Raw genomic sequence first — 17,888 nt, forward strand, 5'->3', positions numbered from 1 at the left:
TAGTGTACAAGGTGGCCGACTCGGTTACCTAAGGATGGATAGAAACCTAGTGTTGTCCTCCCATATATATCTAAAAGTACGTGGAGGCCCAATCCGTATAAGCATTGTCTAATGCAAAAAATAGTGAGAGCATTCCCATATACTTTATGTACTGTAACATTGCCCTATATACCCAAAGGTATGTGTACGAGCTACGATATACTCACGTACGTGGAATGAGGTATCACACTCGGGATGCATTGCAGACAAGTTAGCGACAATTGCTTTGTTTTACGATGCCGGAACATGTCTCTAGCCTAGACCTCTATATGTTTTTCTTTAGGTGACAATGCTCCACTAGGTAAATTCAAATAAATTTTAAGCTGGTCTTATTTATAATTTTCCTTTCAAGGTTCGCCACGTGATATATATTTGCAATTCCTAAAATTAAACTATCATGATAAACATTCTTTTCATTTAATTGAACAACGAAAACCTTAGCTAGCACTACAACAAAACCAGCGATTAGCGTCCCTTTTTACTTCTTTTTTTGCATCTAGAGCCCATTTTTGGTGCTATTTGCATCCATTTATCAAATATGGTGCAAAACTTGACACAAAATTTGCATCAAGTTTTGCACGAAATCTTACACCAAGTTTAGCACCAGGTATTGCAATAGGTTTTGCACCACGTTTTGCACCAAATTTTATGCCAAGTTTTGTGTCATCCTTTGCACCAGGTTTTGTTCCAGGTTTTGCATCAATTTTGGCATCTATTTTTGTTTGACATACTTTTTCATCCTCATTTGCATCCACTTTTTGCACCTACACTTGCATCAACTTTTGCATCGACTTTTGCATCCTTTTTTGCATCCTTTTTTAAATCATTTTTTGCATCCATTTTTTCATCCATTTGTGCATCACTTTTGCGCCACGTTTTACATCGAGTTTTGTGTCTAGTTTTGCATATAATTTTGCATCTACTTTTGTTGCATCCACTTTTCCATCTTGTTTGGCATCCATATTTACATCCTCTTTTGCATCTATTTTTGTACCCACTATTGCATCTAATATTTTTGTGCCACAATTGGCGCCTAGTTTGGCACCTCCTTTTGCACCCACTTTTGATTATAATTTTGCATCCACGTTTGCATCCTCATTTGCATCTAGGTTTTCATCAACTACTACATCTATTTTCGCATCCCTTTTTGTATCCAATTTTGGACCAGGATTTGCATTGGGTTTTCTGTCTCGTTTTGCATATACTTTTGCATCGACTTCTATTGCATCCACTTTTGCATACAATTTTTCATCCACCGTTACACCCATTTTAAATTTCACTTTTTGCATCCCTTTTTACATCTTCATTTGCATCATACTTTGATTCTTTTTTTTCATCTATCGTTACATCCACTTTTGTTATGCCATAATTTGCACCATGTTTTGCACTCACTATTGTATCCACATTTGCTTCCAATTTTGCATCCATGTTCACATCCTCTTTTGCATCAAATATTGCATATATTTTTGCATCCACTTTTGTGTTAGGTTTATGCATTGGGTTTTGCATCTCGTTTTGTATCTACTTTTGCATCTACTTCCATTGTATCCATTTTTTTCATCCAATTTTGTTTTGCCTGTTGCATCAATGTTTGCTTCCACTTTTACATCCATTTTTGCATCTTGTTTTTCATATTTTTTGTCTATTGTTACATCCACTTTTGTTGCACCATATCTTGCGCCTACCATTGCAACCACATTTGCTTCCACGTTTGCATCCACATTTGCATCCTCTTTTGTGTTCAAGTTTGCATCATATATTGTGTATGTTTTTGCATCCCCCATTGTATCCACTTTTGTTTCATCCATTTTTGCATCTACTTTTGTGTCCGTTGTTGCATCCACATTTGTTTCACCACAGTTTGTGCCAAGTTTTACACCTACCATTAGACCCATGTTTGCTTCCACTTTTGCCTTCATGTTTGCATCCAAGTTTGCATTGACAACTGCATCTACTTTTGCATCCACTTTTGTGTTAGGTTTTTCATGTTGTTTTGCATCTACTTATGTTGTATCCACTTTTCATCCAATTTTACTTCTATTGTTGCCCCCATTTCTATGTTCGCTTTTGCATCCCTTTTCCAACACTCATCATATTTTCTGCATTGATGATATTCCTTATGGCATTGACAATTATGAACAATTGATGACAATGTCAATAATATTGACAATGATGAAAATGAAGATGATGGCGATGACATGAAATGTGATTATGATGATAAAGACGATAGTGGTTACAATGACATTAATGATGATGATGGCAATGATTATGATGATGACGACGCTAATGACCTTGGCGAATCTTCCCAATTTTAGATGTTGTCATTGTCATAATCATAAGCATTATCTTTGGTGTCATCATCATCATTTTCATCTAGGTCATCATCAAAAACAATAATGGCATGAATGATGATGATGATTACAACAATGTTGATAGAAATTACATTAATGATGATGATGGGGATGATAAAAATGACAATGACGATGATAATGGTGGTGATGATGATGATCATCGATCATCTCTCAAAAATAGAGTTGTTATTTCTCTTACGTATATCAATGTGTCCTAAACAACCCTTTTCTAGCACTGATCACATTTTTTGGGTTGATGATATTTCTTACAACGTCTATAATTATAAACAATTGCAAACAATGTCCATAATGATGATGATGATGGCGCTGATGATGATGGCATGAATGCTGATTATGATGATAATGTAATGATGGCAATAACGATGACAAGGATGATGGTGATGATGGTGATGATGATGACAATGATTATGATAATGAGAATGAACAATTACTAGTTTCACTACCATCTTCTGGATACATATTACTATCATACTTTTTAAATTTTCTGTCTCTCTTGAGGTATCTTACTATAATGGTGTTGTCAACACTAGAAAGATATCTTGTTGTAATGGTGGTTCTAATGTTAGCACTAGCAAAGTTTTTGTTAAATTTTGGTTAAAAAAATCGATTTATGCAATTATTTTGACAATCTATGTAAAAAAGTAAATAACATCCAATTATTTTGACTATAGTCCCATTGATTATCATGAATTCACCAGTTTGAAGACCATCTTCTACATACATATTATTATTAAACTTTTTGCATTATATCCCTCTTATATCTTGTTGTAATGGCAGTATTAGCACTAAAGAAATATCTTGTTGTAATGGTGATGTTAGTATTAGCACTAAAAAAATCACTAAATTTTGGTAAAAAAAGTTTATCATTTATTTATTTTTAATTTGGGAAATTTTTGTTTTTATTTTTTTTGTTTTTAATTCTATTTTTATGTAGTAATATTTTTTTTGGTTGAATTTTGGTAGTAACTAGTTTTTGGTCGAATCATATGTATTAGCCATGTTCTTTATGCTACAAGTCTAATTGTTGGGACAAAATTGCTCTTTCAAATAAGTTGCAAAAGCTATTTTACATCCATTGTTGCACCCATGTTTACACCCACTTTTACATCCCTTTTTGCATCCTATTTTTCATCTTCATTTGCTTCTTTTTTTGCATCTATCATTACATCTACTTTTGTTGTGACAAAATTTGTTCCATGTTTTGCACATACTGTTGTACCCATGTTTGCTTCCAATTTTGCATCCATCTTCACATCCTCTTTTGCATAAAATATTTCATCTATTTTTGCATCCACTTTTGTGTTGGGTTTTGCATCTCATTTTGTATCTTCTTTTGCATGTACTTCCATTTCATCCATATTTTGCATCCAATTTTGTTTCTCATGTTGCACCCGTGTTTGCATCCACTTTGACATCCCTTATAGCATCTTGTCTTGCATCTAAGTTTGCATATTTTTTTGTGTCTATTATTACATCCAACTTTTTTGTGCTATTATTTGTGCCATATCTTATGCCTATCATTGCAACCCACATTTTCTTCCACTATTGCATCCATATTTGCATCCTCTTTTGTGTCCAAGTTTGCATCAAATATTGTTTATGTTTTTTGCATCCCATTTCGAATTTACTTTTACATCCACTTTTTATTTGTCTAGTTTTGCAACTAATTTTATGTTCACTATTGCACCCATGTTTGGCCCATGTTTACATCCCTTTTTTCATCCAAGTTTTCCTCCTTTTTGCATTCAAGTTTGTGTCCCTTTTTTTTTACATTCATTGGAGTATCCACATTTGTTTCACCACAATTCATGCTAAGTTTTATGCCTACTATTGTGCCCATGTTTTCTTCCACTTTTTCATCCATGTTTGAGTCCTATTTTGTGTTCAAGTTTGTATGAACTATTGCATCTACTTTTTCATCCACTTTTGTTCAATTTTTCTGTCATGTTCTGCATCTACTTATGTTGTGTCCACTCTTCATCCAAATCTACGTCTATTTTTACCCCCATTTTTTTGTTTACTTTTGCATCCATTTTCCAACACACATCATATCTTTTGCATTGATTATATTTCTTATGACATTGAAAATTATGAACAACTGATGACAATGTCAATAATTATAACGATGATGATAATGAAGATGATGACGATGACATGAATTGCGATTGTTATAATAATGACAATGATGATAAAGACGATGGGAGTTACAATGACAATGATGATGATGCTAATGACCTTGGCCATTCCTCCCAATTTTTAAATGTTATCATGGTAAAAATCATAATAATTATCTTTGGCGTCATCTTCCAAGTCATCATCATCTGATCATCATTATCATTATTTTCATCTTGGTCATAATCAAGAACAATAATGGCATGAATGATGATTATGATGTTCATGATGAAGATGACAAAAATTATGATAAAACTTATATTAGTTATGATGATGGGGATGATGACAATTATAATGACGATGATAATGGTAGTGATGTTGATGATCATCAATCATTTCTAAAAAATAAAGTGGTTATTTTTCTTTCATATATCATGTGTCCTAAGGCTGGTGATATTTCTTATGATACCTATAATTATGAACAATTGACGACAATATACAAAATCATGATGATGATGATGATCATGAAGAAGACATGAATGGTGATTATGATGATAATGAAATGATGACAATAATGATCACATTGATGGTGGTGATGATGGCAATAATGAAGATGATGACCCTCCCTCTAAACTAGCGAGGTACTCATAATGAGACAAAAAAGTACTCTCAAGTTGAAATATTCATATAAGAAGGGATCTAGATTGATAAGCATCAATGATGATTTACATCATCATAGCCAAAATTTTCAAAATAGTAAGGCCTTGACTAACAAGTTTATCTCTCCATTAGATCAGAGCACAATGTTGGGAGGCATAAATTTGGACACCACTGCCTTTCAAGGCACTTACCCCACCAAGATGTTTACCAGGTATGTCCTCACATGATCATTTCCTAATCCACTATCATAATATTTGACACCAGAAAATGTCAATCCTCATGACTATTCTTATCTTGGATTAATGTACTTGACTTATGGCGATTAGTCCTAGTCGATGTCCAAATTCTCAAAGAATATTGGTCCCAGATGTTTATCCAATCCACCATTATCCCTACTAGTGCCTTTACTAGGCTTACGATTGTTAATCCTAGCCATAGTACATGACACATGGATAACATGGTGTCTACCCTCACTCCCTCTCAACCAGGGAGGAAACATCCACAAGCATAAGATTTTCTCAAGAATACCCATCATTTTCGTAGAGAATAACATCATTAATTTGTTTTCATCACATGACGACTTTATGATTAAGCATTCATAGATTTGTGGCAAAATATTTCCCCTTTTGTATTTGTGATGAAATACAATAAAAAAGTGAAAGCCAAAATCATTAAACATACACTATATTGATTTATCTAAGTCTAAACTCTAAGGTTGAAGTGAAAATTCATGTAAATCTTATATCTATGAGTTGTGCAAAACTTATGAAAACCTTATTCCCTAAGTCCTATATATAAGAAAATGAAAAAGAAAGAAAAATAAGGGCCAATAAATGGTAACTCATGTATTCACTCCCTCTTTGGAAAATATATGAATATATACACTCCTAGTCACACTTGATCACATGTATGTGATGGTTAAATCATGAATTCTTCTTTTCTCCTTGCATTTTCACTTCATCATTTAAGCACCTAATTGAGGATCTAAGGAATGTTTGTTTCCTAAGGCTTTCATGTCTACTCTTGGTTTACTTATGTCACACTACTGTCAATTTATGTGACAGAGTGAAATACATAAGTTTGTGGAGTTATTATAGAGGTGTATTGAGTTCGTAACCACACACACATGTATTACATCTCATTGATCCACATGTGTGGGTTGGAGACTCATTTCTTGACAACTTTAATGGAGACTACTTTGTGGCTTTAATGGTATAGCTTACAAAATATCTTGTTAAACATTTCGATTCATTATTTCTTTTCCTCGAGACACTTATAATATTGAAGTCACTCTCAACAATCCATGGAGATGGGGAGTATAAATTACTTGTGCTAGAAATAGAATTGAGAAATAGAGGTTTTCCATTTGCGATATTGGAGTCATAGACATTGGATACATGGTAGTAGTCCTCAATGTCAATTAACTAAAATTGTATTGTCATAATGTGAAAAGAGGTAAACATATTGGTAACCTTGATGTCTTAATCATTTCAAATAATAACCATTCCACCCAAGTATCTCTAAGCATCAATCACTACTACTTGGAAATTCCTCCCCCATTTTCTAATTATATGAGGTTGAACCTCACTTAATATTTTTGCTTCTTATATCAACATTATTTATGGGTGCTTTGCATACCATTTTTCTTTTAGGAGTTTGTTTTCACTTACTATTGACACCCCTCATGTTCCAAGACTATTTTCATCAAAAATTTACATAGAAAGAAAGTATAAAGTGACTAAAAACAAACATGTCTCAAGATTTAAGTGCTTGGACAATTCTACTTCATGACTCCTATATTTCCTTAACCTGGGACCAAATGGTGAACTTGATGGCCTTAAGGGAAATTGATCAATGAAAATCTAAAAAAGAGGTGATTTTTGACTTTATCACATACAATTTAATATGCTAAAAAAAATATCCATAACAATTTCATCAATCAATGAATCATTAAAAAAAATATCCAAAACAATTTTATCAAGAAAAGAATCATTGCATTATAAAATACAATCTATAAACATTTTGGGAAAGTTTTGCTAAAACATGCTTAAAAATCAGCATATTTAATATTAATATTTAACAATAATATGGACAATAACACATTTTGATAAATTAAATAACATATTATCAAGCCTAAAAAATGTCACTAACTGAAAACTACAAAGCATGCAACTAATGGAAGTGACCACTCAAGGCCACCACAAGACAATTAATCCATTAAGACCAAGATTAATGGGGACAAAGATCTATAAAGGACAAAGGAAAACCTATTTTAACTTTATTGTTTTATTAGCCTGGTTCAAGATGAACATTTCAATATATCATGAAGAACATAATTAGTTTTATTGCATTAAGAAAACCCAAGCACATTCTATAACTTAGCAAGAAAGAGATGTATAACACCCATCTCAGCAACCCGGCACATGACATTAAGTTACTTTACTATATATAATTTAAACTCCTATCATAAAATCACAAATTTAGCATGAATGGAATGTTTAAAATCCATTTTTATAAAAACAAAATATAATTTTTCTTATAGAAAAATATACCAAAAACTAAATATATTTTTCTAGAAAAAAAAAATACTAAAACTAAATATATATTTAAAAAACAACTAAAACATAAGCAAAATAGAATTTGAATTTGACATTCTTGGTCACTTTCGAAAACATATGGTGGAATTTAATCTCTCTATCCTCATCTTTAGCTTTTTCCTAAAAAATAAAAGCATACAAAAGTGGGAAAGAGCCATAAAGCATGGGGAAGCTTTTTCCTAAGCACAAAAGCATCTAAAAAGTGGAAAATTCCTTTTTTATATGAGGAAACATTATTCACCCAAAAGATTTTTCCCAAATTGAACTAATGAGGAATTTTGGAAATCTTCATAGCCTCCACTTTCCTATATATTAGAGGCTTGGCCATTGAAAAAATGATGGGAATTTTGTATTTTCACGCTCTTGAGATCTGTCTTGAGAGGGAGAGTTTTGGAGCTATGAGTTGGGGGAGGTGATGTTGCAACTATATCTGATTGTTGTAACTTTCCTCCAACTCCTTTATTCATATAGATCAGTTGTTCTTCCTTCCATATGTTTCTATTCACTCTTTACTTCTTCTATTTAACTAATGTATGCATGGGTTTTTGGTTTATATTTATTTATTCAATAATATTTATATGTTTTTTATAGTTTTGATTATTAAGATATTATGTTGTGAAGGTTGCTTTATTCTCTCTCTTATGTGTAGGACCAAGCTTTGGAGCTAGCTAGGAGCGCTTCTTGGCTATACGAAAAACTCCAAGAAGACCTGCATGCGAGGACTCACAAGAATTCATTTTCTTTTTCTTAATCTATACTCTACATCTTGATCTACTAAGAATCCTAAGCCTTAGAACAACCTTTCTCTTAATTGGTTTGTCCTAGGTTTCTGAGATAAACTGAGAGGGTTTTGTTTTCATCTAACCATGCATTAAATCCTACAACAAAATGATATTTAGAAAATTTAATATATTTCACTATGTAAATGAACTTAGTAAAATGAACCCATAGAGGTGGTCATAAATGGAAATAAAAGTAAAAATCTAAACAAGAAGCCAAAAGTGGATTTAACCATGGATGAAAAATTGGGAGTAGAATTGGATGTTAAACTAGCCATCAAAACAATATGCAAACAATGACACAAAAAGGTTTTTAAAGTAAAATTAAAAAAGGGTGCAACACTAGACACAAAGAAGGGAACAAAATAGGGCATATGAAAGGATACCGAATTGGGTGCAAACAAGGATGCAAAAATGGACACCAAAATGAGAATGCAAAGAATGGTGTAAAATTAGGATGCAAAAAGGATGTAAGAAAAGACACAAAACAAGATGCAAAATGGGACTAAAAAATGGTGAAACCAAGGATGTCAAAGATGTTGCATAACTAGATGAAAATTCCAACTAAAATCTAGGTGCAAAATGAGATGCAAATGTGGACACAAAATGTGGCAGAAAAAAGAATGCAAATTTGGAAGCCAAAAAAGATGAAAAACTAGATACCAAAAAGGATGCAAATTTGGACATAAAAAATGGTGCAAAATTGGACACAAAAGAAGAAAAAATGGTGCAAAAATGGGCATAAAAATGGCTCAATTTTGGATGCAAATTGAGATGCAACATTGGATGTAAAATGATGCAACAAATCATTCAAAACTTGGTGCAAAAACAAATGCAAAAGTAGACGTAAAAATGGCTCAAAAGTGAACGTAACAATAGACAAAAAATGGGATGCAAAGGTGGATGCAATATATGGTTCAACATAGGATGCAAATTTAGATGCTCAAAAGGATGAAAAATTGGATGCAAGAAATGGTGTTAAAAATGATGCTAAATTGGATGCAACAAATGATGCAAAATTAAATGCAAAATATGGTGCAAAATAGGATGCAAAAAAGGGAGATAAATAAAATGCAAAAGTGGATGCAAAAAATGGTGCAAAAATGTATGAAAAATTTGGCACTAAATCAGATTCAACATATGGTGAAAAATTGGATGGAAAAAGATGGTGTAAAAAAAGACAGAAAAATTGGCACAAAAATAGATGTAAAAATAAGTACAAAATTAGAAGCAAAAGATGGCATAAGACCAGATGCAAAAATTGGCACAAATTGGATGTAAAAAAAGGCGCTAAATAAGATGGTGTAAAAATCGATGCAAATTATGACACAAAAATAGAAGCAAAGAATTCCACAAAAGAGGAAGAAAAAAATGATGCAAAAATAGATGCAAAAAAAGGCACAAAACTAGAAGCAAAATCTGTTGTAAAACCAAATGAAAATCTTGGTGCAAAATATGATGCAGAAAATGATGGAAAATTTGGTGCAAAAAAGGACGCTTTAAAAATTGTACAATAGAGCCAAATTTAGCGCCAGGTTGCTCATCCCAATTGAGAAAAAAATGCACTAGAATCTGGTGCTAAATCTGGCGCAAATTGCCTGTTTTGTTGTAGTGTAGTAGGGATAGAGAAATCACATCTTTAACGAAAAGCAAAGAGCACACCTAATGCAATTTCCTTAGCTTTTCCTTTCAAGCATTATGTTATATACCTGGGGGGATAATATGGGGTACTAAGGGAGGTACCCAAGGTAATAATGTAATAATGAGATGGGCCATAGTAATAAATAAGGTGGTTAACCCACTTGTTGTAGCTCTGATACCACTTGTTGTAGATCTAACCCGGAAATATTATAGATCTGATATGAAAATATAAGATAATGCAAATAAACCCAGAAATAATATGAAATGATTCTTTATTGATCAAACCTGTAACAGTCCAAAATTAAAAATATCTAATTTAACATTAATTTAAATGAGAGTGCCACTTACCTAGCCTAATAACCATGATTTTAATTAACTAAATGTTACTTGAATGAATAGTGCTTACCTGTTTACCTATGGTCAAAGTAGGCTTACCACAACAAGGTTTTGGGGACGACTCTCCACCCAACCGTAGGCTCAATTGTGCAACGTCTTGCTACAAGTGGCCACCCCCGAGCCCTCAATCAACGTTCTACTGTCAGTGACTCCTAGGTCTTAGTATACCATTCTCCCAAGAGAATGAAAGACAGAATATCGAAAAGATGGAATGCCGGAATGCCTCTCATCTTCTTCACCATCTATTAAATAGAACAACATTGGAAGGGGAACCACATGCACACACTCCATGTGTCTACATGCAACTTTCTTTTGATTTTTAGCTTTCTTGTTTTATTTCTTTACTTTTCTTTTGATTTTTTAGCTTTCTTGTTTTATTTCCTTCTTTTTGACAGTTTTCTTGTTTTATTTCTATTTATTCTGATTTAGAGTTTTAGTATAGTTATTACTATTTTTATTTATTTTCTTGTATATTTTTAAATTCATTTATTATTTATGATTTATTATTTTTATGATTTATTATTAAGTGATTTATTATTTATTATTTATATTATTATTATTTATTTGTATTATTTATTATTTTTATTATTTATTATTTATTATTATATTATTATTTTTATTATTTATTATGTATTATTAAGGGAAGGGATATTACATACTCTCCCCCTTTAAGGAACTTCGTCCCGAAGTTATGTTGAATTATGTATTATGTATTGTTTTTTTATTATTTATTATTTATTATTTTATTTACTTCCTGTTTCCAACACCCTCTGCTGAACTAGTATAACCAACAGGCATCGAAAGTCCCCAACACCCCGGGAAATCTCAAGGAATCTCTGTCATTTTTCCCACTTTCGGCACCAGGCTAAGCCTGACCCGGTCTGTATCCTAGTCCAAGGCTGGCCCCAAGGCTCACGCCTGACTCAGACCTCATCTGCCCCAAGGCAGACATCCGGTCCGGTACTCAATGACCCCGGGCATCTGGCAAGGCTGGCTCACTCCCTCCACTACTACTAAGGCGCACAGCCCCAGGCATCGAAGTCTTATACCATATGTAACAGTCCAAAATTAAAAATATCTAATTTAACATTAATTTAAATGAGAGTGCCACTTACCTAGCCTAATAACCATGATTTTAATTAACTAAATGTTACTTGAATGAATAGTGCTTACCTGTTTACCTGTGGTCAAAGTAGGCTTACCGCAACAAGGTTTTGGGGACGACTCTCCACCCAACTGTAGGCTCAATTGTGCAACGTCTTGCTACAAGTGGCCACCCTCGAGCCCTCAATCAACGTTCTACTGCCAGTGACTCCTAGGTCTTAGTATACCATTCTCCCAAGAGAATGAAAGACAAAATCTCGGAAAGATGGAATGCCGGAACGCCTCTCATATTCCTCACCATCTATTAAATAGAACAACATTGGAAGGGGAACCACATGCACACACTCCATGTGTCTACATGCAACTTTTTTTTGATTTTTAGCTTTCTTGTTTTATTTCTTTACTTTTCTTTTGATTTTTTAGCTTTCTTATTTTATTTCCTTCTTTTTGATAGTTTTCTTGTTTTATTTCTATTTATTCTGATTTAGAGTTTTAGTATAGTTATTACTATTTTTATTTTTATTATTTTTATTTATTTTCTTGTATATTTTTAAATTCATTTATTATTTATGATTTATGATTTTTATTATTTATTATTAAGTGATTTATTATTTATTATTTATATTATTATTATTTATTATTTATTATTTATTATTATATTATTATTTTTATTATTTATTATGTATTATTAAGGGAAGGGATATTACAAAACCCTTAAGGTAGGGCAACACCATTGTTGGTATCATCCCAAGACCCCTTTTTCCTCCAAAAACATATCATTTACCATTTCATTTTCATCATATATCCCTTAGAATCCTTGGAAATTGGTTAGTTAATAGTCTTATAGTTATTAAAACGCATTGAAATTGATTTAGGAATTTTATGTTGAAGAATTAGAAGTTTTTGGTGACATGGTTACAGGAAGTTCCAACATCCTGTAATTAGCTCATTGTTTGACATGTGGCACAACAGCTGGGCTAGAACGAAAGGCATGGATGAAAAGTAGAATGTCCAAGCATGGACAAACACCTATCCTACGGCCGGATCGACCCTCCTACATGCGCGGTCAACTCAGGTCAAATCATAGCACACTGGCGACAAAGGCAGAAACAACAGCTCATTCTAATTTGATTTAGTTTTTGTTCTTTTTGAAATTAGTTAGGATAGAAAAATTTTGAAAAGCTCGATGTAGTAAAAGCGGCAACAGCCAAATTCTGAATGTACATTCATTATCGAAATGACATGGTTGTGCTAGACATATGTAAATACAGTCAGAGTAATGGATGTAAGGGTTAATCGTTGTATCATTCTGAAACAGAGTCTTTGAACTTAATACTAAGAATCCAGTTACAGTTACGATTTCTGTCTCGTGCATTGATTTGATAGCCGGTCGAATATAGTCCAGTGTACCTCTGGAACGCGGACGGGCCCTGCGTTCAACCGGTATACTGTTCTTTTCATTTTATTTGCACTTATGTTATCGTATGGTTTACACAGTAGTTACGATTGATTGGATTTCGATTTCAATAGGTATTATATGGTTTGCACAGCAGTTACAATTAATGGGGTTTCGATTTTGTTATATACCTTGGGGGGATAATATGGGGTACCAAGGGAGGTACCCAAGGTAATAATGTAATAATGGGATGGGCCATAGTAATAAATAAGGTGGTTAACCCATGTCATGTAAGAGACCACAAGTAGTTAATAATAATGTAATGGGTCCATGGTATTAGTTGATGGTATGAGGAAACCATGGTAATGATGCATGGTATTGTATGTATGAGGCCTATATAGAGGCTAGAGACTCCACATGGGGAGAGAGGAAGAGGAAGAGAAGTATTCTTGTATGAACAGGCATATGGCTTGTGGAGTGTTCTCCCTCCTCAAGGAGTGAATGTATGGTGTTGCCCTACCTTAAGGGTTTGATAATAAAGAAGCATTTCTATCTGTTTCTATCTTATTGTTCTTGGGTTTATTTCTGTTATCATATCTTTCGGATCAGATCTATAACAATTGGTATCAGAGCACTTTCTTGGGCACAAAAGTGGAGATTTTTTTATCTTTTATTTTTATTTTTGCAGGGTTTCGGGGGCGGCGAATTTGCAGGTCAGATATGTACATTTTGGTGCAAGATCTGTAAAATATAATTACAGATCTTGATTCTTTGTGCAAAAATAGTCGAATTCAAAAAAAAAATCAGTTGAATCGGAGTCCGGATGAAGGAGATATCGCTGATTTAAAAATCAGTGGGGTTGCAGACAATTTTCAGGACAACGAGTTTGCGGCGCAGATCTAGAAGTCCTGGTGCCAGATCTGCAAGATCTCATGGTAGATCTGGAATCTTTGTGAAAAAATACATGATTTCAAAAAAAAAAAATCAGTCGAATCGGAGTCCGGATGAGGGAGATATCGCTAAATTAAAATCAGCTCTTTTTGCAGAAATTTTGGGTGACGGCGGGAGAGTAGCAGAGCAGATCTGAAATTTCAAGCGCCGGGATCAAGATTTCTACCACATGGGCAGATGCAGAGTGGTTGTTCCATTTCTAAAAACAGGTTATAATAGAGATTCTGAGCAATATTGACTGATCTGTGACCAATTCAATTTTTCACCAATAGTTTTGTGATGGCGGGCCTAGATCGGAGTTCGAGGGACTTGTATAAATTTGACGGTTCTCACACGTCAACATGGCTAGCACAAATGGAGCAGTATTTCAGATTGAATCACATCCTAGATGATTGGACTAAGCTTATGGAGGGGACCAGGTACCTGGACAATCAACGATGGCTATGGGCGGAATGGCATCAACGTTCCAATGGAAGGTTTGTGACTTGGGATGCCTTCAAAAAAGCTCTTATAGAGCGCTTTGACCGTAAATCAAATCTTGTGGATAAACACACACACACAGACACACAGCCTAGCAAAGCTTTTATTTTTACAGGAAAGAAGGAAACCAAGGAACCAAAAGGGTTATTTTTGGCTGGTATCTCTGTATTGCAGGTTCATGGATTGATTCAAAAGGAGAAAATCATTGTTTCTATCAATCCTAGTTGTAAACATAATTTTATCAGTGTTAATTTGGCAAAAAAATTGCAAGTCCCAACAAAACAAATTGAACATACACAGGTTGATAATGAGGATGTTCAAGTGTACAAGGATTTGAAGATTTCTATGGATAAATATGTGTTGCATGATGATTTTTATGCCTCAGAGATGGATAATATGGATGTTGTTTTGGGATATCCTTGGATGGAATCCGTGGGTACTATCAATATTAATGTGTAGAAGAAATTCCTGAAGCTATGGTATAAAAAGAAGAAAATTACATTACAGGATATTTCCATCCATAAACAGGTAGAGCACATGGAGGCTGAAGCAGAAGATGTTCAACGGACTGACATATCAGATGATGAGCCTTTGATGATCGACAATCAAACACAAACAGAGGCTGCAGAAGAAAAGGTTACAGGTGATGATACATCAGAGGAGGGCTCAGTGGTTGAAGTCATATTGAAAAAGAAGACACCACAACAGGCACCACAGCAGGGTGAAGTCAAGAAAAAGCCATCGGCGGTTAAAACTTCAACATATCATCACCCACATCACCCCGCAAGACAACCATCATGGAAACCAAGTAGTCACATGATGGATAGAAAGGAGAGACGATCCACCTACTACACATCAACACAGAAGAGCGGCCACGATCAACTTCCATCTCAAGCGAGCGAGGCACCAGCGAGATCGAGGGTTCACCTTTCTCTTGGATGGCTAGATGCACGTGCATGGTATCAGTGGACTACTTTTTGAGTAGATCTTACTATTTGTGTTCTTCCCATGTTTCAGGGGCGAAACATGCTTAGGGGGGTGGAATGTTATATACCTAGGGGGATAATATGGGGTACCAAGGGAGGTACCCAAGGTAATAATGTAATAATGGGATGGGCCATAGTAATAAATAAGGTGGTTAACCCATGTCATGTAAGGGACCACAAGTAGTTAATAATAATGTAATGGGCCCATGGTATTAGTTGATGGTATGAGGAAACCATGGTAATGATGCATAGTATTGTATGTATGAGGCCTATATAGAGGCTAGAGACTCCACATGGGGAGAGAGGAAGAGGAAGAAAAGTATTCTTGTATGAACAGGCATATGGCTTGTGGAGTGTTCTCCTTCCTTAAGGAGTGAATGTATGGTGTTGCCCTACCTTAAGGGTTTGATAATAAAGAAGCATTTCTATCTGTTTCTATCTTATTGTTCTTGGGTTTATTTCTGTTATCATATCTTTCGGATCAGATCTATAACAGATTTCCATAGCTCTTGATTTCCATTGAATGTATATGGTTTGCGTTTGTGGTAATTCCTGAACAGTCATCACTGAGATCTTGAAGTGCGTCCTGTAAGGGATTCGATCCCTGTGTTGTCTTTTAAAAGCACTGTCATGAACTTTGTTTTCATTTCAAAATCCATTTATGATCTTTGTATATTTTGATATTGTATAAATATTAGTGAATGCTGGGTGTTTACTGAACAAGGGTTTTATGTGTAATGTCTTTGTAAGGAGATTGAGATCATTGTTGCAGTGATACACAGTGTTTAGTTTCAGTGTGTAATTTGGTAAATGAATTTAATGATAGTATTGTAATCAGGTATATTAGCAGAGTGACTTGAGTGTTTGGATGATAGGTGACATACCCCAGTCTTCCGTAAAGAAGCCCTGTGACCTACAACATAACCACTTAGCCAACAATCCTTTATGTCTATATACTTTAGACGCATGCCTCTAAGCTTACGCATCCTGGTCGATAATAAATATAGTCTAGTATAGTACCCTAGCTAGAACACTACATTTTGGCGCCGTTGCCGGGGAGGCGTACTTAAAGGATTCAGACAAAAAGAAAAAAATTTCAACACACAAAAATAAACAAAAACACAGTTAGAAATCATGTTCATTTATGCCTAGATTTAGAGACAGTCAAGGGAGATTTGTAAAAACCCCCCACCATCTAAAAACTAACCCATCATCATCAGGAGCAGACTCTCTAGGGAATACAACACCAGCTGAGGAAGTTATCCAAACATTGGCAGAAAAATTTTATTCAGGACAGAAACTTACTCTTATTGAGAGGGAAACTTTATTCACACATAAATCGCAGAAGAAGCACTTTCCTAGACCTTCTACACAAGGAGAAAGTAGTACAGTTACTGAACAATCTTCCTTCCTCCTTTTTCCACCAAGTGACACTGACACAGAGAGACCAATTAGAATGGTTGAGGAAGGATCTGGATCAGTACCACGCTAAGGAGATGAAGAGGAGTCAACTTTTAAGTTCCCTATACATGAACCACGGGAGGATGAGGAGATCAAAATGAAAAACATACCCCCATCCGTGCTACCAAATTTCTATGGTATGGCTTCGGAGGATCCGGACTCATTCTTGTTCGAGTTTGACATTGTATGTCGAACTTATGGCTATATAGATGATACCCATAGGCTTAGATTGTTCCCAGCCACATTAAAGGCATCAGCCTTAAAATGGTTCATGGGGCTTGGTGAGCATGCTATAGTTGATTGGGATGGTATGAGGAGAATATTTCTTAGGAAATATCAGCCTTATTGCAGATCCAAAGACTCTAAAGATGATATCTTTAGAATGAGTCAGCAAGAGGATGAAACCTTAGAGGAATATTTAGAACGGTTTTTCTATAACTTACAAAAATCTAAACACCGAACTATGCCTCCTGATCTGGTCCGCACAATATTCTTGAAAGGTATCCGAGAGGAATACATGGATGATCTCAACTTGATGGGCAAAGGTGACATTTCTGCCTTACCCTTTGAAGAAATCGCTGAGTTGTGCGAAAAGTATTCAAGGAGTAAAGCTAAAATGGGAAAGAGAAGCCTGTCATCAAGGGTCACAAAATCTGCCTCTGCAAGTGTTACAAGGGCTGAAATAGGGAATATTTTAGAAGAGTTTAAAACAGATTTGTTAAGCACTCTAGGGAACCAAATTGACACTTTAAAAGCCAAGAAGAAACAAGAAGATGAAGATCATATTATGGCTATCTTCTGCCCAAAACGCCGAAAGAAACATGCATTAAAAGATTGTCCTTTAGAGAATATCCAAGTTTGTGCTTTCTGTACTGAACATCATGATATGTTTAACTGTCCTAAAGTTAAAGTTT

Source organism: Pinus tabuliformis, chromosome 8 (assembly GCF_031772625.1).
Source record: "Pinus tabuliformis cultivar Carrire ecotype Pingquan chromosome 8, CPIR1, whole genome shotgun sequence".
NCBI classification, from domain to species: domain Eukaryota; kingdom Viridiplantae; phylum Streptophyta; class Pinopsida; order Pinales; family Pinaceae; genus Pinus; species Pinus tabuliformis.